This window comes from Xiphophorus hellerii, chromosome 1 (genome assembly GCF_003331165.1).
Source record: "Xiphophorus hellerii strain 12219 chromosome 1, Xiphophorus_hellerii-4.1, whole genome shotgun sequence".
NCBI lineage: Eukaryota > Metazoa > Chordata > Actinopteri > Cyprinodontiformes > Poeciliidae > Xiphophorus > Xiphophorus hellerii.
This window is the reverse complement of record NC_045672.1, coordinates 8620933-8645051: the sequence shown is the minus strand read 5'-3', so window position 1 is coordinate 8645051 and position 24119 is coordinate 8620933. Positions and strand designations below refer to the sequence as shown.

Below are 24119 nucleotides of genomic sequence, written 5' to 3'. Positions count from 1 at the left end.
ATATTTTGAATACTTCGATTTTTTTTTTTATTTAAGAAAAAGCCAGGCAGCTAATCTATTTTATTTACTGGTAATTTAAGTCACAAATTTATGCACAAACATTTTTTTTGTTCAAATAAACTTATAAAGTATGATACAGTATGGAACCTTATAGAAGTGTTTTAAATAAACAACTGCCTTACACTGCCTTTTGCTCTACTAGGTTTGCCACAAAGATTGCTACTGTGTGGCAAACTGAATGGGAAACTAGGTAAAGCACATTGAAAAACTTAAAAGTTAAAAAGCTACTGTGTAGCTTATAAAGCATGGACAAAATAGCATGTTGAAGTACCAATGCTCAGCAAGCTACTTCAAAATAATTAGAAAAACAGTTACTTAATACTGATCTCCAACTCTTACGATCACCAGATAGAAAAATCTAAAAAAAAGTTAATGCATTTTTTTAGTAAGCATCACACATTTTAGTCACACACAAACACTTTAACATCCCATCACTACCCTCTCAATCTGCAAAGAATATTTTCAATGTAGTATTGAATTTAAACCAAGTGAGGTTTCTTCGCCCCCTCTCAAAACTCGATTCAAGTATAGGTGTTTAATATCTGACCAAATGCATCAGTAGTATCTGCTATTAGAGTGAATTAATCTGCTTTCAATTGTAAACTTTATTGTTCTTCCACATTGATGTCTTATCTTGGACCTTGAACTCTTGTACTTAGTCTTCTGTTGGCACAGTGGATAGAGTAGTTGTCTTGCAATTCAAAAGTTGTGATTCCATTCCAGCTTCCTCCTTTCACGTGTCTGTTCCCATTGGCAAGGCATGCAATGCTCATTTGCTTATTGATCTACACATCTGTGTGAATTCATAAATGGGTGAATGTGGCACCAATGTAAAGCGTTTTGAGTGGTTGACAAGACTCAATTTACTACTGTCTGTTACTTTAACAGAGCCAGTAATAACTGTTCATTTTCTGTTAAGCTGCTACTGTAAGCCCGTTATTCATTGAAGTCAGCAATCTTTCTAATCTAATGTAGCTTGGTATATAAATTTTTAGGCAGAGAGGTGTCGTGAGGTGTGAAGAGGTTTGGATCACGTTGGAGTAATTGTGATATTTAGACAATACCTGCATGAGATGGCTGAGTACATGTGCTTAGAACCGGTACGGCTGTACCTGATATTTTAAGTAATAAATTTACTGCAACACACCTACTGTCAGTTACTGTTATGCTGTGAGTCAATAACAGAATTTGACACTGATGCTAACCAATAAAAATTCATTAAATAAAAGGTCAAAATAGGGTTTAATGATTTCAACTGTATGGGGATGTTTTTTCATAAAATTTATATAAATAAAAAATTTAGAGAAAAACTATTGTCATTATTCAACCCAACGCAGCTTTTGTCAAGCTAAACACACTATTATTAAGACAGCCCATTAACGCTGATTTTTGTCTCGCAAAACCAATATTTTGCAATTTGTTTGCACATCTAATTTTCATTGAGGGGAAAAAAATGTAACAATCAGAAACACCTTTTCAAAATGCCAGATTATCAAAAATTATGTCATATCAGCCAATTCCTACACAGCACAAAAACAGTTAAGACATTTTTAACACGTTTCCACATTTATATTTTCCTCGACTCCTATTCATTTGAACTTACAATGTGATCAGAGTATTTTACTGAATGGCAAAAAAAGGATTATTCTGAAGTTTACCTTCGCAAGGTAAACTTCAGAGATCAAACTGCGACAGCACGCAAGGCAGTAAACACTGCAGAGGCGCCAGTGATGTGATTGGTGCGCGCTGCCTGTTTAATGCATCAACTATAAAATCTATAAACCCATGTTTCTTTCAGGAATAATTCCGCCCTGCCAGTAAAATTCTCACAGCAGCAGAGATGCTTGCAGTGCATCTTACTAAAAAATTAATTTAATGACTTAATTTTTTATAAAAGTAAAAACAAGCAAAGCTTAGCCTGGCGGGGGAGGAAATAAAGCCATGCGGCCGGCCAGGCTTATAATACGCTGGGGGAAACTCTGTTTACCTTTAATGCCATTACTGGACGCAATAGTACCACCAGTTAGCAGGACATGCAGAATCTAAATTTTATTTATTTAATTTAAAAACATTTGAAAAATGTAAATATTGTCATTGGTGCCTTGGGCTTCTGCCTGTTGTCAAGCAAGAGATTGTGCAGGTCTTCTGATGTGGGATTCTGTTTAGTCATGAAAACGTCATATTTTTCAAGCAGATGACAATGCGCAAAGCTTTCTTACTTCGGTGAAAACACAAATCTGTTTCGACAAATGCATGGTTAGAAGGGACTAAATAATGGTGGATAAAATGACTCCAACGAAATTGGAGCCATTTTAAAATGACTCCAACTTCACACAATTTCAATGGTTAACAAAACAAAAATCTATCTAACACAGCTTCATTGTGTTTAACAGAGGCTTTCTTTGATCATTCCAAATTCATTCACAAGACATTTTACTCTAAACCGAATTCTATTTGGTTTATTTTTCAAAAGATTGTTACATATCACACACCAAGAACTTCTTCATTGTAAAAGACCTTAGTCAATTAAAAATAAACCTGCAATGTAAACATGATGCCAGTTAAAAGGTTTACACAACAATTGTCATATTTGCAGACTGACATCTTTTCAGATTGAAGTTATTTTAAGATAACAGAAATTTGCTTTCGTTCTGGCCCTGACTGACTAGTGGTAACCTCAGACTAATCAGTTTTATTAAAGTAAATATGACTACAGACATCTATTCTAGTCATGTAAGCAAAGATTGACTGTTCACAAACTCCAAGCAGCACCTTTTATATGCTGTAACTATCCTTTATATTTATGTTAACATTTAATTGTCCATATTTTGCATGTCTGGTTGCTTTCTCTGTGCATCGTTTCAGATGGGGAACATATCAATGGGACTGACGGTACAGTAAAATTGATTAGCAAAACATTCCATGATGCTGTAGGCCTTGCATTGTGAACAGCTTCCAACAGGCAAAAACAGTTACATGAAAGCCATCTGATCATTAAATTTTGATATAATAAAACCAAAATGTCACTAGAAAATTTTAGACATGAATCTAGTTTATTTTAGTAGGTATTTTTGCTCAATTCTGGATGACTCTCGATTGGAAACAACAATATATGACTTGTGCTTGGATTCACTACATAACTGCTCTTTTTAAATGAAAGTGAGCTAGACAAAAAAAGAAAAAGTCAGGCTAGCCTAAAGCTAAATGCATGACTTTATTTAAAACAGAAAAAAACACTTCTTTGAATGCATTAACAAACATACCCCTCCCATTTTTATCCCCAAGCCTGCTAGATAGGAACACGAGTGTGTGAAGAGTCACATGACAGCAGCCCCACTCTTTTGCCCAAATGAGTGTGGCCTGCAATGCTTTAAAGAGGAAGAAAACTCACTTGCACCGTTATCCTTGTTATCCTGGGATTCAAGTTTGGTCGCATTTTCCTTGTGGCAGTCAAATACAAGGGCTTGAATGTAAATAGACAGCGAGACAGTAACCATTCAAACCAGAATGGGCACTGAAGTGTACATGCAAAGTACTGCCAGGACTAGTGATGAGCCTACAACAGGGTTACAGTATCTGAGCGGTGACAAGGTTGTATTTGGGTCTCTAAGCAGCTCTGGTGCCAGCTACTTTGACTATTCAAAACAGAGGCCTTGGCTTTCTGGCAAGTGGTGACAAGCAACACATAACAGAAGCTACAGTAAAACTACACACAAATCAAGATAGAGGGACTTGTTTTGACAGAATTTCTGCTGAAAGTTTTAATCTTTGGATGAGTTCATTTTCAAAGCAGCAGATTCAGAATCACTAGTTATACATTACTGTAAATAGTACATATTTTAAAGGGAGACCAACCAATGGCTCTCTCACCTAGAAAACAAGATTAAAGGCATTTGACCCTCTGTCAAGACGGGATTCAAACCATTTCTGACAAAAGGCAGCTTAAATACTTTTGGCTATATTTTGTTCTAAGATATTAATTTATTCTAGACATGCAGAATCTGTGGTGGTGGGGTGCACATATAGGATTGACAGAATCTCTTTTGCAGCACAAAAATGAAATGACTTGTTGATGCAGCAATACAATTGTTAAAAAGAGAAAACAAAAACAAAATGAAACCATAGGACGACGATACCGTGTTTGCTGCAGTATTCATCTTTGTGGACCTGCAACATTCCTAATCATGCCTGATTCACTCAAGTTATGTCTTTCATGTAATCATTCCGGTTTTCAACACCGATTTAAAGGCAGGTACAGTCTGAAACAAAGAGATTTCATGGTGTACGATACTACCCACAATCCTTCGCGACAAGGAAGTAAACTGGACTGAAATAAATGTTTATATTTTTTTCCCCCCAAACTCGCTGCTCTGACAAGAAACATCCTTTCACTTGTTAGAACAAGTGAGGCTTGTATGTTAAGTTTGAGGCTTTTTTCATTTAGATTTAAACTAAGTAATGTAAAGTAGCAACAGCAGACCAGCAAAACTCAATTTTAGGCAAGGAGGCCCAAAACCAAAGAGGCCCAAAACCGAGGCTCCAACAGGTGAGCAGAGAACAGCAAAGTACCTTAAATGCACCAAAGTTTACATGTATAGAAGTCAAAGTGGTGTGCTCAGTGCATTGGAGACAAAGTCCAACTTATCAAGATTTACAACTTGAATTTAAGTTAGTTTAAACGTACTGCAAACTACAAGACCTTGCTCATTTTTGGTAATTGTTTTTGTAAAAAGAATATTTGAGGTCAGTTGTAAGAACAGTGAGAATCCCATTTATTGTTCAGGTTCAACATCTGTTGCTGCAATAAGACAGATTATATTTGCACTTGATTACCAAAAACTTGCGTGGATAGTTTGTTCTCAACCAGTAGGGCCCAGGCCTCGACAAGAGATGGCTGCCTATGTTGCCCTTTGGGAAAAAATTATTAATCTACCTACGTACAAAACAGCAAATTATAAAACAACAAATGGTGAGCAACCTACTTTTGTCGTCTACATTTCCATTAAATTTAATTTCATAAATCCAGAGCAAATTGTGAAGTTGCACTAGAAATTTGTTTTTTATGGTGCAACTACATAGTGACTCTGGTCTAACCAATGATTAGAAATCATTGATGAAATCAAGTTCGACAGATTCTAGACATTTCAAAATGAATGAACCAAAAAAAAATTACTGCAAGGATATGGCATTTTATTAAAAAGTGCTTGTTTCGTGCTTTTCTACCATAAAATGACATCTATTTCCAGAGAGTTTTCCTATAAACACTTTCTAAAAAAAAAAAAAAACCCCAAAAAAACCTGCCAAGTGTTGTGACAAAATAAAAGTAAAAAAAAAAAAAAAGCCTAGATTTTAACAACCTGCCCAGAACTGTTTTTTTTTTCAGCCCAACATGTTCAAAAGAATTGAACCCTGCCCAATCTGGCAACATTGAATCCTGTCCAGACATAGCTAAAACCTAGTCGGATATAGCGTCAACACAATATCAACATGTACTATACTCAAATTGCCAAATATTGTTTGGAATGGAATAATCATTAGCTAATATATTCCAAGAGTTAACTAGCATTTTGCAAGCTAATGTAATATTTAGCCAGCAGATGTAATTTCCATTACCAGACACAAATACCATTGCCCAAAATACTAAAGGTCACAAGATTGTAGCGGACAAGGAGAGGAAAGAAGAAAATGTGCATATCGCCACTGATAGTCATAGCAATATTTACCAATATTAACAAGGGTGCAAGATTTTCTAACATTGTGCAGCTTTACTGTGTTGCACTCAAAGGAAGGTTCTCCTCAGACTGCTTTTAGTATAGGCAATGGACAGCTGTGACTGAATTGGTCAAGCAGTCTGAACCTGATCAGACCTGGGACACATTGAAGGAAATTTTGAGAATACCCCTCAGGCAGGAAGTTACCTAGATGGCTTTTGGTAAAAAAAAAAAAAAAAAAAAACAACAAACAAAACAAACCCCTAAACAGACCACTGGGTGAAGTAAATGCATCTTTTTGCATGTGAAGTGGAAAACAGATAATTGATCACTCAGGACCGATTTCAACGCCATGTTGTTCATTGTTGTTACGCTGGTTACAATTGCGAGGTCCAGACCTGAACAGGGCCTCTGCCCCAATGCTCATCCTAGCCATTTATGATTGTACCATCTGTACAAGCAAGAGAGACCAGAAATGCTGCCAAGTGCAAAGGTCATTTATTATTCTCTACCAGAGATATAACATTTTGAACTGCTAGTGTTTAAAAATAAATCCCAGCACATTGGCTTCATCATGTCTAATTGGAGGATGACAAAGGCCAGCTTTTCTAAAGGACAGAATCCCACGGTGTTCTTAAAACACAAACTGCTAGTTTTTCCCTTTCTACTAGTTTTACTTAAATTCTGCCTTTTACTATAACAATTGCATAATTGTATTTAAATATACACCGTTTGGCTTATCCTTGGTAATAAACACATTTTAACATCTTAGAACATTTGTTTATATTATAAAGATCAGCATAGTATTAAGTTAGTGCAACATAAAAAAACATACGCAACACTTCCTGGCAACTTGTTTGATCTATTGTAGCAATAGAAACTATTCTAGTCATGAATTATAAATTAGTTCTGTTCCTGATAGAGAAAAACAAAATTAAATCACTAAGCTAATTTTTGGGAATTCAAAAAACTCACTTTAATTACAAACTTCTGGAAATAAAATACTAGCACAAGGGAAACCAACGCACAGTGGGCATAATGAAAATACTTAGCAAGACAATATACCATAATACTATGAGTAAAAGTTCTAATAACCATATGCTTTGGGAATGTTTGTACTCTACTGCTTCAGGTTAACAGCAAACATAAGCTGCATATCCTCTGGTCCAAAAGTCAGATTTCCCACTCGCAAAATCAGAAAATTTTTCGAACTCCTACTTCACAGCTCCTCGCATCAACAATAGCAAGCTGCGGTGGAAATACGTTTACTTTACAACACTTGCATGCATCTGAAATCACTGCTACATGTAGAGCCTGAAACTTGAAACTGACTAAATTAAAAGTGGTGTTTACATGTGGAAAGTATAGCTTAAAATATACTTTATTTGTAAGAATACAAACAATGGCTACTTGCGTGTCACCATTTTGGAATCCAACTTCAACTATTTTAACTGGAATGCAGTCAATTGGGTGTGATGTCATTCACAGCTCCGAGGTAAATGGTATTTATCCAGAAACCTATAAACTTATATAGATTTAATTTTCTTTAAACAACAAAATTTTAACAAAAACTTTTTCTTCTGGCTGCCAGCTGCCATTTTGACAATGGAAAAAAGGTTATGGCCAAAGTTTGAACACCTTACGACTTCTTTGCCTAAAGAACCTTTTCTTTCTGCATTGGCGTCAGCAAATACACAACCGGCAAATTATAATTAGTGTAAGTGTATTTCAGTCCTGGTTTTTAAGTGAAAAATATTCCTTGGTATGACTGAAAGCTAGATTCCATGTCAGCATTTAATTAAAAATACTTGAACTTAAAAAGGCTATAAAAAGAAGGTGATTACAGCAGAAAGAAATACAGTCATTTGGCTAAATCTCCAAGGGGTGAAATGTCACCATTACAAAAGTTAAGAGAATTTGCTTTAAACATTCTTTCAACATTTTTATTTTTATTTGAAGCTGGATGAGGTGGACAACAAACCATCACCTGTTACAACAGCAAATAATTCACGAGAATTGATGCATCACCTACAAGTTGGAGCTGGAATATGAACATACTCAACTAACACTGAGCATCACAGTCGTTAAATGGATAATACTCACAGTTCAGTGAAAGTATTTCCAATAAAAATCATCAAAACTGTGCCAGTCCATTTTTGGCAAATTAGAAAGTTCTTGGATTTGAATAGACATTTTGAATAGCAAATAAAAAATTTGCTTTACAATAATGCTGCCAATGAAGCAGAAATTTCAAATATTTTTTGTTTTATTAGGCATGGGCATGTAACAAAGTCACCTGTGCCATTCTTTGGAATAAACCTACACCCAACAATAAAAACAAATCAGTAATGGTTGCATATGCTGACCTTATTCGGAATATGACAATGTTTTGGCCATAATTTCGTTCAGGAAGTTCAGTTCAACTGTATCATTCGTGTTTTTACATGATACAAATATATCTAAACATTAGTGTTGTATTACATGCATTTGATATTTGAGCTCCTCTGCAAATCTTAATTATGTTCTTTAACACTAAAGTTCTTAAACACGACAGCTAGCTTGTCCTGTGTCTTTTTAGCAATTATTACAAACTGCATAAATGCTAAAAAAAATTCAAAGATATGCTCATCAATAATAGAATTAGAACATGTCATTTAAATTAATTTCATTTAACTACAACCAATATAGTTCTGTGGCAAAAGAAAGATCAGCAGCTGAGGTATCTTTTGTTACTGTAGTACGTCAGGAAATATCTGCTGGTAACTGTAGTTTTGGTGAAGCAACTTTTCTAACCAGAAGCTAACCAAAATGGTATCAGCAAGGAAGAAAACAATGTGCAATATTCATATTTGGAAAATTATGTTTCAGTATCAAATGTAATTAGCACATACTAAACTAAAATCATGTTAGTAAAGTCTAAGAGTTTGTATGTTTAGAATGAAGAAAAATGTCTTATTGACTAGCTATGGTTGTAGATAGCTCTGTCAATAAGTACAACAATTTTATTTAAAAAAGGTAAAATATTCTTTTACAGAAAATGTTTTCATTGTTAAGATCTTGGAGAACATACTTTCACTTTTACCATCATGGGATGGAGTGACTATGGAGTCACATCAGGTGTGAGATGATTAAAAGATTCTTCTCTTTTAATGAACAAGCAAGGGCCACTTCAAAGAAGCATGAAATGTTTGAGGGATTTTTTAAAACCCGGTTTTAAACCAGTTTGTTTATTATATCTCTGACATAAAATTAACACACGACAACTGTGAGGCAGCTTTGAAATGGGAATTTAAGTGCAGCACTTCAATTGACTTGATATCCATTATTATAAAAGGGTAAACATCACATGCACTATGTCTTTTTTATGCACAGCTGTTCCTATATAAAAACCACAAGAAAAAAATGGAAAGTGACCAATTTTTGAATGACAGGATATGACGATTAGTAAGCAAGTTTACCTCCAATGTCTAGGAATAAACATTTTCAAACGTGAATGCATGTATAAAGGAAAATTAAAAAAACATGATACTCTGGGAAGGAGGTGGTGACAGTGAGCTTGGTTTTAAACAGAGACAGAAGTTTCAAAACATACCTTAAATACATTACACTATTTTCAGTGTTAATAGTGCAAAATGACAATATGTGTAATTAAAACACCTACATATGTGTGAAATAGTTAGTGTTTAAATCATTAGCTGATAGTGCAATTTTTTTTTAACCTTTAATAGTAGACAAATTAAAATGAGCACCATGTGAGCGAGAAGAGAAAATCAGCACTATTACAGAAAAAAGCCACATAATCCTGATGGGTAAAAGTCAGAAAATAAGAATGTAATCCCCTTAACATCCTGCAATCTGCAGATTAAAAAATAAAAACAGACAAGCTGATGATCCTTACTGTAAAAAAAAAAAAAGGTTGTCTAATCTGGTTATAATCACATGGTCATAAACCTGTGACACTTATGGCAAAAACTAGGCATGTTTTTTCCTTTTAAAGAATGGTAAACTCAGAGCCCCAACACAGCACAGATGCAGAGCAGATGTACTTAGTGTTTGATCTGTGGGTTACTTTCAGGTCACACTAACCAATTTGAACTGAACAGACCAAACATTCACAACAGGTTCTATTACCAGATGTTATAGAACAGATCAACATGTTAATATAATATTCAATAAGCACATGTAATAATACAAGTAGAACAGAAACCATATTTAACATGACACAGTATAATTAGGGATTTAAGATTAAGCAGGAAAACAGTAAATTTAACATGGATATCTGTTGAAATATGTCATTTTAACCTACATGCGTGATAGCTAAACTTTGAGATTAAGAAAAGGGTCAATTTGATATCAATGTATATTAGCAGGTGAGAAAATAGAAATAGGTGGAACATTTTTTTTCCTTAAAAGCAAAACTCAGCAAGTTTAACAGTGATTTGATACATTTTTCCTCCCCTTAAATTCACAGTACAGTCAAAGAACAATTGATTGCATGGATATATAGTCATATGCAAGTCTAAATGAATAAAATATCGGTTAAAATCTTTAATTAATGGGCATTTAGAATACTAATATCTATTTTAGTTACAAGTTTTCATTCAATTCTTATTCAGTCAAGATGTGACTGAACAAGAATTCTTCGCTTATGCTATCATATATCAGTCGTATGCATGATAGGATAATCCAGCGGCAGAAAAAAAAACCGAAAAAAAAAATATTAAATACACATTTTGTACGTTTATCTAATACGAAAAAAATCAGACGCCTGTAGCACGCCAAGCCTGAATCCATCCGCTGCTCGGCAGCTGCCTCTCTCTGTCTGAGAAAAAGCGGTGATGAAAAAGGCTTTGAACGCCATCTTGTTCATTGCAGCTGCTTGGGCCCTGAATACAGGAACCCATTCATTCGAGGAGGCGGAGGGAGGGGGCACACTGGCAAAATGAATTCATCTTTGTGAACCAGTAAATGCGACTAGTTTACTCTTTGGAGTAAACTAGCCATTTCCCAAACAACTAGTAATCCACTGTAGGCAAGGGATATTCTTTGGGTGGATCCGGTCACCGGTAAATAACTTGGTAAAAGCGGCAAGCTCAGCTCAGTGCATTTTTTTTTCCCTCGGCGCTCAGCGTGGCTTCCTGTGACAACTCGATGTTAAGCCCACTTTCGAAACACCCGAATCTGAACTTAAACATTCAGTGCTGTTTGTTCGGTCTAAAACCCTGATGATGCCCGCCTCTGAGACGTCTGAGACTCCATGCTACATCGTGGTGCCCATTCTTAAGGCTAGGTCTTAAAGCGGGCTGGGGCTGCGCGGCCCAACGGGGGCATGATTACCGTAGCTGCTAACAACCTGACCTGCTACAAACCCGTGATCAAGATAAACAGATTGACAAAATCCAATTAGACAATCTTGTTTCCCATCATTTAAAGAAGTTCAGATTAAGGTCGAATAGTACGTTGGCGAACTTAAAACTGCTCTCAAAACACACAAAAGTAAAATGGCTATCGTCTCCAACAGGTCAGAACAGCGGTAGTTGAGTTTTAAGTAAGATATTATAGCCATGTAGTGACATCTGCATGTAAAGCAAGTCCTCGGTTAACTAATAATTTGTTTTCACACAAACGATACACGAGTGCGAACATAAATCTGTGACAAACAACAGTCATAACCCATGATAGGTTTAGTTTCGATTCAGTGAAGTAAATACCGTGCGATCAACTAGTCAGTTTGAAGCTTAATGTATCCACGGCTGGAAATGCATGCACTCCCGATTTCATTTCAACAAGAAAGTGTTTTTAAGCGACGGATAAAGTTGTCCCTCTTTCGATAAGGATAAAATTATCGCGTTCTCTCCGCTGTTTTCGTAACGCATACAAAGCACCCAGATCAACAATCAAACCATACAAATATATTTTCTGACCATTGCCGGCGACTTGCAATGGACGGAATACAGAATAGTGGGGGTGGTAGTGATACTGCTGGCGAAGTAGCCATTTTTAGACTTCCTTCGTTGTGAATCCATGATGCTGTGAAAGCCCTATGCGAGTGAAAGTGAATCCAAACTACTCTAGTGTTTGGCACAGTTATGCAATCTTGTAAATTAGCCACTTTTTTCATATCGCCAATGCTGCTTGCAATAATGTTCTATGAGAACCTAAGGTGTTGGCTCACAAGGTGGTATTCACTGAAGATTTGTGGGGAAAATGTTGAAAAATTGGGAGTAATCAAACTCTACAATGCTGGTGATAACTGAAATAATTAAAATGTCTTGACTGTAGCAGGGAAAAGAAGAGTATTCTGGTAGATTAAATCGAAAAGCTGATTTAGTACAGTGGAGAAAGCGAATAAGAGAGGGGAGATACCCGGACGTTAGAGGGGTGCTAAGCTAACTGAACTGCCACACATATCCTGGCAATTAGTGCCAACTAAACTCCACTGGCCTTCTTATTCACCTGGCAGAATGGTTAGTTTATTTAATATTTTTAAAAGCGAAAGTTAATTAGCACTGTCGTTGAGGCAGTGAGTTAAGTTTATCTTTCAGTGACCCCCACCCACAGTCTTGGCACCAATAACTAGCCAACGATAGGCTAACGGCAGCTAACTAAACGGAGGAGCCACAGAGCTAAGTTTAACCCTTCTCGCTCATCTTCCCTGCTCGAAAGGCTAGCCAACTACAGTTAATGCATTTCCTGAAGCGCAAACACAAGTATCAATACATGTCCTTACCCGCTTTCAGTTGAAGGTATCCGTTGTTTGTATCACATTGACTGGAAACAGTTAAGTGTTGTCTCTCCTCTCTCAGCCCAGGCGCTCAGATTTATCAAGTTTAGCCTCCGAGGAGCGGCACTCCCCGAACCCAGTTTTTTAACCCGCTGAAGGGGGAGACACACCGGCACAGAGGCGCAGGAACGAGGCGTTTTTCACCCAGACAGACGAGTCAAAGTCCCGCTTATTTGTTCCAAGGGTTCGACGCAAATTCCAACTTATTGCAAATGTCCCTTCTTGTCTTTCCCAACCGTCGTCGTCCCTTCTGTTTCTTCCTTCACGCCAGGATCTCAGTCGCTTCTTCCTCCGGCCATCAAACAGCAGAGATGGGCGCGGTAACCCTGCATTCAGCTCTGGGAAACCCCACGTTCACGGCAGCGTCACAACGTACGGCGAAGGGTCGACGACCACTTCGACAGATCGGCAAATACTGCCATCTTCGGTAACAAAAACACACTTAAAAAATTACATTTACATACAAAAATTGATTTAAACTAATAAATATGTCATTTATACGGATTTAAATTCAGCAAATAACTAGGTTAGAAGACAATCACACACGGAAGCAAGTTTGAACAACGAAGTTCCACATTTTCAGTTTCTAAAAGGTAGACTCAACTGTGAAACAACAAAATAACTTCACTTAATTATCAATAGTATAGTTCTACATAAAAGCAAGAAATGGAGAGGTAGTTTTCAAAGAACTCAGAAATATATTTGCTGCATGAATGAAAAAGTGGAAGATTATAAAATGGTAAATTGTTACCTCTTTTTATATGGTGTTAAAAATGTAACAATAGCAAATAATTTTATCCTGTACAATTCAACTCAAAAATAAACCATTTAGTCCGAGAAAGAAACAACAACAACAACAAAAAATGCTGCAATAATCTGATTTCACTTCAACTTTATTTATAAATCAAACTAAACAACCAGTATAGGACTAAATGTTGTACAGCTAAATAGGCTAAAAACAAGCAACAAACACTAAAGCAAAAAGTACAAAAGTAAACAGCCCTTTATAAATGCATATATTTTAACAACAGCATACTTATGAATGCATAAGTATTCAAATCCTTCATCTAATGCTTTGCCAAACCAACTTTTTTCATTTCATCGCTTATTCAGTCTTCAACATGAGTTAAAGACTCAATATTTGCCCTCTCTACCTTGCATCCACTATGACAAAAAGTCTTGTTCCATATGTTGATGCTACCACCATCATGTTTCAGGGTGGGCATAGTGTTGTTTTGGAGATGTTGCAGTACCAATTTTGTGCCAAACCTACAAGTTGTGCTCTTCAGAAACAGGAGGACAGTTGGACAATTGTCCACCTGTTTCTCCATATGTAATGGAGTGGTTATTATCAGACTTTTGTTAGTATCCTTGTCCTTTTCTGTTCTGTCTTTATCCATTATGGACAAATATCAAGTTTTAGTATCTCTCTCTCTCTCTCTCTCTCTCTCTCTCTCTCTATCTATCTATCTATCTATCTATCTGAACACAATTTCAGGGTTCGTAAGAGATAGATATCTATCTACTGTATCTATCTGATTTGGGGTTTACTCAATGTTTTCTTTCTTTTCAAATACTTATTTTTATCAATGCATTTTTTTAAAATCAGAGACACAAAATGTTTGAGACAAAATGTGTCTCACAAAATGTCTTTTTGTGAGACACAAAAAGATAAAAGTACATTTTACTCTAGAATTTTAATTAATTGAGTGCGTGACAGCAAGTTACTTTTTATGTGCGATATGAAAATTGCGGTACGCTGAACTGCTACCTCAGAAAAACCGGCGCAGTTTCATTTGAAATTCAAAGCAGACGGGCCAGCTTTCCATGCTGTCAGCCAGGAGAGTCTTTCCGAGAGTTTGGAAAAATAAAAGTATTGAGTTCTAATTTGTTACAACAGTACATTCCCACAGATTTGCTTTATTTCATTTTGATCATTTTCTATTATTCACAGTCTCAGAATAAGCAGTTATGTAAACAAGTGTGCCTATGAATTGTATTTATCTGATATTACTCGTGTCAGTCTTTTTATTTAACAGATTAATGTGTCTGTGCTTTTGTTTTGGATAAAGTAATCACTGGGGATTTAGGTCCTGTGGGTGGGCCATCACTGAAACACAGAGAGGACTTAATCATTATTACCGGTTCCTTCAGGCAGCATGCTCAGAGGAGGAGCTAATGCTCGGTGGGTTAAGGCGTTACTTGGAGACATGGAACACTTTGTGGTCCTCCGAGGCAACAAAGTGTGCTTTGGGTCCAGTCCAATGGGGGACGAGAGCAGCAGCAACAGGCTCGGTTTTGTAAGAAGAATGTTCTTGAATGTTCCTGATAAGTCTACCTTCATGCACTATATGAATAACACTAAATAAGAATAATACAATAAATGGAGACTGATACTATTTCTTAAAATATTATTTTGCATATTTGGGTCACTTCTGTTTCCATCTGAAAAGTGAGATTTTCTCACATATAAATAATCAAAATGACATCTACCGGCATATAGGGACACCTCCTCCAAGAAGAAAACGTTAACACGAAGAAGAACATACACTTGTGGAAAGAAAAAAAAAAACAAAAAAAACCCCCACAAAAGCAAATATACGCGTCCCTGTGGAGGTATGCGAAGGAGTACCATCGTTTGATGTTCTGTTTTAATTGCAGTGATGCATAACATAGTTAGATTTTTAAAAATAATAATAGTAATAAAAAACACATATTAAAGAAATGTTGAAGAGAGACAGGTTTGAGTGTGGATTTCTAGTGGGACTCATCCGCCCAGGTTAATGCCGCTAAGATTCAGTTGTCCATGGATACGCCCCACGCCTGTTTGCATACGTGTGTTGTGGAGGGTCTTTAGCACAGCTATAAAACCCCAGGGTCTTAATTCAGTTACAACACATCCAGTTTTTGAACTGTGTTACTATGACGACCCTCGTCGGCTAACACAGGCTGCATAATTTCAGCCTGTGTTAGCCGATAAATAAAAACTTTGCAAGCTGACATTGTTGCGACGTTTTTTTTCTAATCTCGTTGCACACAGTTAAGTTCTAGAGGATGTCTGTGTTTTGGTTTGGATTGTCCACATTCGTAGGGACACTGTTAAGAAGCATATCATTTGTGTGTGTTTTAAGACATTTCTGTTCACATTCATATTTACAGAGATACATTTCCTAGTTAGCCTGAGTGTGCAGCGTAAGTAGCACTATCTTAGCGTATTAGGAAGAGATCAGGGGAGAAATCAGATTAAGAAAAAAAAGAGAGGCAAAACAGCAACACAAATATCGTCTCATATAATCTAATAGATTTCATAAAACGAGTGACATTACACGAGGCTAAGCTCTTAATGACCTTGCTTTTTATAGGCAGGTTAGGATACAGTAATCTGATTTATTATAATCTCCAACAATCTCTGATAAATGCTTACTGCATGCATCTCAGACAGAGGTCAGCTCCTATTGGTCCATTACAGGGCATTAGTGACATCTGCTGTTCAGATGTGCAGGGCCCTTATTAAACAAGTTGAACACGCTTTCAGGGTTCGTAAGAGAGGATTTGATATAAATGTAATATATAATTCTGAAAAATTCTGGGCTAAAGTTTCTGCCAGACCTGCTGGGCACCTCAGAGTCCCGGAGACAAATACAAAGAATGTGTATGTATTACAGGAAATGACAGAGTACAATCCATATTGGATGTTTCCACCCTAGGAAGATTGTAAAAACTGAGCTACCAAACAATTGTCCGAAGAGGTTATTAGAAGCAGCAATACTTCACTAAAACTGTAAAAGTAATGTGTTAGGGAAACACATGATTTGTGTTAGTAAATAACAAGCAAGAATAAGCTTTTAATAGTAGCAACTCACATCTGATGCACCACGTCATGTTTAATTGTGATTAATTACGGCCTTAAAGCATATTGATGCGCCATGTGCACCGAGAAAGATAACTATTTATTATGTTCACTATGTACATCTTCAAAATGTTGGCTTAGCATTCCTTCTTTATATTGTCAATTGAACTTCAACTACAATTCTCACCAGAATAACTGATCTTGTGAGAAATTGATCACAAGGCATTTTTTAAAAAAAACAACCCATTTCTTACAATGACTAGATTGTGAGTTAAATATCTCTGAATATTTTTCAACCACAACAGTTGATCTTTGCTCATCTCCTGTGAGTAGCTAAAAATAAACAGACCTTTCTGGCATATTATATGCATTTTAAAAAAACAGCTTAAGATACTTCTGTCAATTTAAACACATTGGAATAATAACAATTGCAGCACCAGTGTTTCTTAACATGGGATTCATTTCTACTCTAAATATTTGCACTCAAATAAGATGTGGATTTTTCTAAACTTAGTCTAAGAATGAGCTGCTGCTATAAAATTGTTTATTTTAAGACTCTTTTCACATGCTTATAAGGAACTTCAGTAATTGTGAGAGGCACTGCTTTTGAGTTTCTAAAATGTAGAGCACACACACAACATTATGCATAATGGAGTTTTAGATCCACTTACTTCTGAGAAGGTCCATCACCACTGAAAGTAAAAGCTAAAAAAAACAGTGTGGATAAATTTTTAAAAGTAGCCTGAAGCAGCCAACCCAGCCCCTAATGATTCAGCACTGTCTACATGCTGCCCGTGTTTCCATATAGATTTTTCTCTAAAGTTTCTGTTTATTAATGAAATATTAATACTATCTATTTTTAATATACAACTTTGGTTTTACATGCCATAAGCAAGAATATGCCCTTGCAGCTGCACAAGTAAATAAACTTAAAATCAACCTTTTGAAACAACAGTTTTCAGATGGCAAACAATGCTATTCTTTTTTCACCAATTAAACCTGCATTTAATGCAAATATAAAAAAAAAAAAAAAGAAGAAGTAATTGCTGATATTTAAACTAAAAACATCTCCAAAATGGGTTTTGGCTTCCTGGCTTCATCAGTATGACGCCCACTCAGCACACTTGATTTATTTTGTCTATCAGAGCTGTTCATTTGGTACGATAAGCTCCCTCTAGTGGTGGAAATCACTTTTACAGTCATTTGCTGTACTTCACAGTCAAAACATAGTGATAGTTTTCTTTCCCACTCCATGATGTACTTTACTGTAGTCATTGGGGCCTGCCATGCAAAGCAATGGCAGGAACCTATTACTCTACACCCAACAAGCGTCTCTTTATTATTGGGGCCTGCCATGCAAAGCAATGGCAGGAACCTATTACTCTACACCCAACAAAGTGTCTCTTTATTATTGGGGCCTGCCATGCAAAGCAATGGCAGGAACCTATTACTCTACACCCAACAAAGTGTCTCTTTATAATTCTTTATTTTTCTTCCGTAACCGTTAATGCGGCTCATACCGCTGGGTGCACACCTACAAATGAGGTATCAAAACGTGCAGAAAATTCACGCCATTGGAGCTATTACTTCTGGTGGGATTTGGGCTTAACGTGGCGACATAATTCGCAAAAAGCTACGAAAAAAACCCCATTATAACTCAATGGGAAAAATCCTAGAAATACCCTATTTTTGAGGATTTGCTGTGTCGTCACAAATTCACCTAGAAATGCCATTCAAATTTCATTTTGTAGATACGTCTGTGATCTCTTCGAAAGTGAAGACGGCTCGTCGATACCAGTTACGGTTTGTCCACAATTTGCCTCTAAGCGACCCAAAGTTTCTCATTTTTCCTAAAGTTAGAGGGCTTCTCTCGCTGATTAGAGTGAGAGATCAAGACAACTTTTTCAACCCAAATCATTTTTGAAATCGCCATCACGGCCACAAATATCGCACGATTAGTATCAAAATCGGTCCTGACATTGATACGCCTGTCTGCTCCGGTAAAATGTTTTCGAAATTTATCTAGACCGTACGGTTTTCTGTCACGGTGCTTCAGAGCAAAGTCATGCGACAGGATTTTCTGAGGCTCTCAGGCTGTCTCACTGACACTTCACACCTTGGTGTGAAACTTATTTAACATAGCAACGGATCTCAAGAGGCTATTGGCTGCTGATTTGGACTACAAATACGCATCATTGTAGTTCTATCTATCCTCAGTTGAAACAGATCAGGACTGAACTGGCCTTTATAACTAATTGCTGCTATGGGCTGTATATAACTGATTTAACTCAGTAACTGTTACACATGGGATTAGTTTTGAACTTTAAAATGAAGCTTAACAAAAATTTCACAATAAAAGCCTTGAATATTTTTACATCAGAAAATTGCTCTTTTGAGCTGTATATAACTGATTTAACCCAGCAATTGTTACACATGGGATTAGTGTGGCAATTTAAAATTAAGCTTGATGAAAATTTCAAAATAAAAGCCTTGAATATTTTTACATCAGGTAATTGCTGTTTTTGGCTTTATTTGACTTTTTCATCCAAAGCACTGTTACACATGGTATTAGTTTGGCCCTTTGAAATGAAGCTTAACAAAAATTTCAAAATAAAAGCCTTGAATATTTTTACATCATGTAATTGCTCTTTTTGGCTTTATTTGACTTTTTCATCCAAAGCACTGTTACACATGGTATTAGTTTGGCCCTTTGAAATGAAGCATACTGAAAATTTCAAAATAAAAGCCTTGAATATTTTTACATCAACTACTTGCATTTTCAGCATTATATAACTGATTTAACCCAATGACTATTACACATGGGATTAAAATAGACTGTTTTGCATGAGCAGCAGATAGATCCTCTATTGCACATGTGTCAAACTCAAGGCCCGCGGGCCACATGTGGCCCGCTACGTCATTTTATGTGGCCCTCTCCCCCCTACCACCGTTTTACAGCCCCATTGATTGACTTAAAATAGGTTTTGAGCACGAATTGACTACAAACTACATATCCCATAATGCCTTCCGATTCTTACCAACCAACATTACGGCTTCTCGCCACTAGAGTGCAGCAGAGTCACCTCAAGCTGATTATTAATTTTCCCAGCGAATAAAACTGAAACATCGACAAGCTAAGAAGCTAAAGAGCGAAGTCCTGTGATGTTTCAATCGAGGACTTTTACTTTTACCGTCTACTGCCCCCTGATTTGATGCCACAGCTTCGACTCCATGCAGCTCGTGTTTTGTCCACGTTTGGAAGCACCTATCTGTGTGAAGAGATGTTTTCAATAATGACTTTAAACAAGACCAAGCACAGATCGCGCATTACTGACGAAAACCTACACGCCGTTTTGCGGATTGCCACAGAATAGAACTAAAACCAGACATCGACAAACTGACCAGGGGAAAACGGTGCCTGACATCCGGCCAGAAAACATTGGTAAGCACAAACAAACTACATTTAAATAGAATGGATGTAAAACCAAAACTCAGTATACTGGAATATGCATATAGTTTATTGATTTTGCTTGTGTTTTGTTTATTTACAGAACACAACACAATGAGGATGTGTGTGAGTTATTGACAGGGTGAAGAGGGATCAGCGTTGTGTTCAAGGACAGGCAACGTCACCTCATTGTTTTGTTCTTATGTGAAATGCATGTTCGTTGCGTAATAAATAACGAAAAAGTTTTGTGAATGAAGTTGAGAGTTAATATCAAAACTTGTTTTTTATTATTTGTCTGCTTATCTTCAAAGCAGACAAAGAATAATTTTCCCAGCGAATAAAACTGAAACATCGACAAGCTAACGAGCTAAACAGCAAAGTTTAGCTGGGCAGTTTAAAAATACTGAGCATATTTTTAAACTGCTCAGTTTAAAAATACTGTAATTTTTAAACTGAGCAGTAATTTTACATCCATGCAAACTCAAATGTAATATTTAAAACTTGAATACATAAAATCAGTTATTTAACAATATGAGGTGTTGTTTAAAAATAAAAAAGATAGCAATTTCTTTTTATTGCAGAGACATTAGATTCTTAAATTTATGGTATTCTTTAAATGTTGTAATTTTGGTTCATTGTAAACTTTACCTGTAAAACGTTTGTAGAAATCTTTAACATAAGGTCAATATATATTTTTAAACTGTAATATGTTGTGTGTGTGTGCGTTATTGAAAATTTATATTTGTGACAATCATTAGGTAAATGCTAATGAACTGCCTTCCTGCAGTTTATGAGCATTGAACTGTTACTAAACAGTTCAATGCAAGGTTCATTAGCGTTAGCATTTTAGCTTCAATAAGCTATTAGCTATTTATTTTACTTTTTAGCAATGTTTAGTATACTGAATGGAGTAAATCAATTACAGAAAATATCCTAGTGATTTCCCACATACTGATGAAAGCAATGACGCTAACATTAGCGTTTCTGCTGATTTTAGCTGATATACTTACTTTATAATACTGAACGGTGCACGTCCGCCTCGCTTAACGTTCTTGCGATTCTCCGCGTGCCACTGATTACGTCGCGGCGTTCTTTAGCGTCGACGCCGATTTGTGGCGTGATGACGCCGGGCCCATGCCCGACGGGCGCGCCTTGGCAGGCCCCGGCTAAATTTCTTCCGAAATTTTCTAGTTGGGGCCTGCCATGCAAAGCAATGGCAGGAACCTATTACTATTGTCGGAGAAAGTGTTTCTTTATTCTTTATTTTTCTTCCGTAACCGTTAATGCGGCTCGTACTGCTGGGTGCACACCTACAAATGAGGTATCAAAACGTGCAGAAAATTCACGCCATTCCAGCTATTACTTTTGGTGGGATTTGGGCTTAACGTGGCGACATAATTCGCAAAAAACTACGAAAAAAACCCCATTATAAGTCAATGGGAAAAATCCTAGAAATACCCTATTTTTAAGGATTTGCTGTGTCGTCACAAATTCACCTAGAAATGCCATTCAAATTTCATTTTGTAGATACGTCTGTGATCTCTTCGAAAGTGAAGACGGCTCGTCGATACCAGTTACGGTTTGTCCACAATTTGCCTCTAAGCGACCCAAAGTTTCTCATTTTTGCTCAAATTAGAGTGACAGCCCATCTAGGTTCAGATCTGGGCACAACATTTCTTTCTCTCATCACTGTAAATGCTCTGAGTGAGGTACAGATATGAATCTCGGGACTATCGCAGAAGACACATTGAACTGTCATACACTTAAAACGCTTTTCGAATATGTATTACGGTTCCCGAACAAGAAGGATTTGTTTCCAATGCTTTTTTGTCAGTAAAACGTGTTTGCTCAAACACACAATTGTGTGTTTGAGAGCTCAGAGCTCACACCTGCTGAGACCATTATTTGCCATAGCAACGGAACTCAAGAGGCTATTGGCTGCTGGTTTGGACTACAAATACGCATCGCTGTAGTTCTATCTATCCTCAGTTGAAACAGATCAGGACTGAGAACTGGCCTTTAGAACTACCTGCTGCTATGGGCTGTATATAACTGATTTAACTCAGTAACTGTTACACATGGGATTAGTTTGGAACTTTAAAATTAAGCATATTGAAAATTTCAAAATAAAAGCCCTGAATATTTTTACATGACGTAATTGCTCTTTTTGGCTTTATTTGACTTTTCCATCCAAAGCACTGTTACACATGGGATTACTTTGGAACTTTAAAATGGAGCATAATAATAATTTCAAAATAAAAGCCTTGAATATTTTTACATCATGTAATTGCTCTTTTTGGCCGTATATGACTTTTTCATCCAAAGCAATGTTACACATGGGATTAGTTCGGAACTTTAAAATGGAGCATAATAATAATTTCAAAATAAAAGCCTTGAATGTTGTTACATCAGGTAATTGCTGTTTTTGGCTTTATGTGACTTTTTCATCCAAAGCAATGTTACACGTGGTATTAGTTCGGAACTTTAAAATGGAGCATAATAATAATTTCAAAATAAAAGCCTTGAATATTTTTACATCATGCAATTGCTGTTTTTGGCTTTGTATGACTTTTTCATCCAAAGCACTGTTACACATGTGATTAGTTCGGAACTTTAAAATTAAGCATAATAATAATTTCAAAATAAAAGCCTTGAATATTTTTACATCAGGTCATTGCTCTTTTTGGCTTTGTATGACTTTTTCATCCAAAGCACTGTTACACATGGGATTCGTTCGGAACTTTAAAATGGAGCATAATAATAATTTCAAAATAAAAGCCTTGAATATTTTTACATCATGTAATTGCGGTTTTTGGCTTTATGTGACTTTTTTATCCAAAGCACTGTTACACAATGGAATAGTTTGGCCCTCTGAAATGAAGCATACTGAAAATTTCAAAATAAAAGCCTTGAATATTTTTACATCATGTAATTGCTCTTTTTGGCCGTATATGACTTTTTCATCCAAAGCACTGTTACACATGGGATTAGTTTGGAACTTTGAAATGGAGCATAATAATAATTTCAAAATAAAAGCCTTGAATATTTTTACATCATGTAATTGCTGTTTTCAGCATTATATAACTATTTTAACCCAAGGACTATTACGCATGGGATTAGTTTGGCCCTTTGAAATGAAGCATACTGAAACTTCCAAAATAAAAGCCTTGACAACATTTTAAATCGTACCGAATGGTGCACGTCCGCCTCGCTTAACGTTCTTGCGGTTCTCCGCGTGCCACTGGTCACGTTGCGGCGTTCTTTGGCGTCGACGCCGATTTGTGGCGTGACGACGCCGGGCCCGAACCCCACGGGCGCGCCTTGGCAGGCCCCGGCTAAATTTCTTCCGAAATTTTCTAGTTATAGTTGGGGCCTGCCATGCAAAGCAATGGCAGGAACCTATTGCTATTGTCGGAGAAAGTGTTTCTTTATTCTTTATTTTTCTTCCGTAACCGTTAATGCGGCTCATACCGCTGGGTGCACACCTACAAATGAGGTATCAAAACGTGCAGAAAATTCACGCCATTCCAGCTATTACTTCTGGTGGGATTTGGGCTTAACGTGGCGACATAATTCGCAAAAAACTACGAAAAAAACCCCATTATAAGTCAATGGGAAAAATCCTAGAAATACCCTATTTTTGAGGATTTTCTGTGTCGTCACAAATTCACCTAGAAATGCCATTCAAATTTCATTTTGTAGATACGTCTGTGATCTCTTCGAAAGTGAAGACGGCTCGTCGATACCAGTTACGGTTTGTCCACAATTTGCCTCTAAGCGACCCAAAGTTTCTCATTTTTTCTAAAATTAGAGTGACAGCCCATCTCGGCTAGAGTGAGAAATGAAGAGGTTTTTTGAGCCCAAAATAATTTTGACATCGCCATCACGGCCACAAATATCGCACGATTTGTATCAAAATCGGTCCTGACATTGATACGCCTGTCTGCTCCGGTAAAATGTTTTCGAAATTTATCTAGACCGTACGGTTTTCTGTCACGGTGCTTCAGAGCAAAGTCATGCGACAGGATTTTCTGAGGCTCTCAGGCTGTTTCACTAACACTTCACACCTTGGTGTGAAACTTATTTAACATAGCAACGGATCTCAAGAGGCTATTGGCTGCTGATTTGGACTACAAATACGCATCATTGTAGTTCTATCTATCCTCAGTTGAAACAGATCAGGACTGAGAACTGGCCTTTAGAACTACCCGCTGCTATGGGCTGTATATAACTGATTTAACTCAGTAACTGTTACACATGGGATTA

The 24119-nt window shown here is 36.7% G+C and overlaps 1 protein-coding gene across 1 annotated transcript in view; it reads right to left on the bottom strand.

The window, feature by feature from the left end:
* gnb1a (guanine nucleotide binding protein (G protein), beta polypeptide 1a) overlaps positions 1–12890 on the bottom strand; it is a 34610-nt gene extending 21720 nt beyond the window's left edge. The window contains exon 1 of the mRNA XM_032570595.1: positions 12502–12890. The gene's annotated coding sequence lies outside the window, so the exon portion shown is untranslated. The remainder of the gene's footprint in view (positions 1–12501) is intronic.
* Between the last annotated feature and the right edge of the window lie 11229 nt (positions 12891–24119).